This window comes from Gracilinanus agilis, chromosome 2 (genome assembly GCF_016433145.1).
Source record: "Gracilinanus agilis isolate LMUSP501 chromosome 2, AgileGrace, whole genome shotgun sequence".
NCBI classification, from domain to species: Eukaryota; Metazoa; Chordata; class Mammalia; order Didelphimorphia; family Didelphidae; genus Gracilinanus; species Gracilinanus agilis.
In genome coordinates this window covers 108293505-108295243 of record NC_058131.1, presented here as the reverse complement: position 1 = coordinate 108295243, position 1739 = coordinate 108293505, and the positions used below count along the sequence as shown (strand labels likewise).

Here is a 1739-nt window from a genome sequence, read left to right as displayed (position 1 = left end):
GCCTTTTCCCCTTTCTTCCTACCTCCTCATTTTCCCTAGATTTTTCCCTTTCTAATTAAAATAAAACCTAGCTATTCAAACCCTAAAGTTGCTCTCTGATCATTCATTTGAGGGCTCTGGTCAATTTCCCCTTCAGTGGCTGGGACCGCTACCTTCCTTTCCCTTCTTCTACCTTCCTCTCTCCTTTCTCCCATCCATCCTATCTTCCTACCTTCCTCCCTTCACTTTCTCACACACATTTTATGGTGATCCAGATGTGACTTTTCCACTCAGCTGTGGTGCCAGTGAGGAGGGCTTTAAGCAGCCATGGAGCCCAGCAGAAATGGCATGATTCTGAAGCCCCATTTCCACAAAGACTGGCAAAGATGAGTTACCTCATGGTTTAACCAGCCAGCCAGGAAGATTAGAAGATGAAAGGCTCAACAAGCAAAAGTCCGTCGAATTGCTCCTCACCCTGCATCTGGTCCTATCCAGCCAATAGTGAGGTGCCTTACACTCTGATACCACACCAAAGTGCATGCTGGTAGAGGATTTAGCTTGGAAGAGCTTCAAGTGACTGGTATCCATAAAAAAGTGGCATGGACTATTGGTATCTCTGTGGACCCTCGTTGCTGAAATAAGTCTACAGAATCTCTCCAGGTAAATGTACAGCAGCTGAAAGAATACCATTCCAAACTATTCCTCTTCCTGAGGAAACCATCTGCACCTAAGAAGGGAAATAGCTCTGCTGAAGAACTTAAGTTGGCAACTCAACTTTCAGGACCTGTCATGCCCATCAGAAATGTCTTCAAGAAAGAGAAAGATCTTGTCATTACTGAAGATGAGAAGAATTTCAAGGCATTTGCTAGTCTTCGGTTGGCCTGAGCCAATGCCTGTCTTTTATTAATCCGGGCAAAATGAGCCAAGGAGGCTGAAGAGCAGGATGTGGAGAAGAAAAAGTAAAAAACTTCTTAGAAATTTGAATAAAATAATACAAACCCCTAAAAACAAAACAAAACAGATTCTTCCCTTACTCTTCCCCTACCCAGCACCTGTGCCTAGTACCTAGGCAGGGGATCCAAATCTATCACCTAAGCCCCAAGCCCTCATCAGCCTGAAAAAACCCTGGTCCCCTAGAGCAAAAACCCAGCCAGGGGGCAAAAGACCCAGCAGGGGGTCTGCCAGTGGTGGGAAAGCAAGATCTACCTCCAGCGGTGGTGGGCTGGTGGGAAAACCCAGATCCTTCTCTACCTTCTACCCCCCTACTAGCTTCAATCTCTCCCTTTGGAGAGATTTTTCTTTTTAAAAGGCAATACTAAAATCCCTAACATTAAAAAAACCACACTTACCTTGCTTATCAGCCTGATGGCTGTCATCACACTTTTGTCCATTTCACTGCTCCCCCCCTCCCTTCTCCTTACTGAGCTGTAGTACTACCTTGGCCACTAGAGGCCAGCACTGAGCACAGAGTGTGCTTCCCCCTCCCCTTTTTTTTCTGCTAAGCTACAGTGCTACCTTTCTGCCATTGGAGTGCAGCACCAAGGAAAGCACTGATAATACATTAAAAAATAATAATAATAATAATAATTTTTCCTGCTGAAATGGAATAGATAATTAAAAACAAACAAATACACAAATAAGAACAAACAGTTAAATACAAAAAAAATAGAATTAAAATAAATTGAATAGATAAAGGCTAGCTAATTAAATAAACAATTAGGAGCCTCCCAACATGTTTGCTTCTATCCAGGAAAATCTTT

At 43.2% G+C, this 1739-nt stretch overlaps 1 pseudogene; it reads left to right on the top strand.

Moving 5' to 3' along the window:
- Nucleotides 1-290: 290 nt before the first annotated feature.
- On the top strand, nucleotides 291-942 carry LOC123234718 (annotated as a pseudogene).
- Nucleotides 943-1739: the final 797 nt, after the last annotated feature.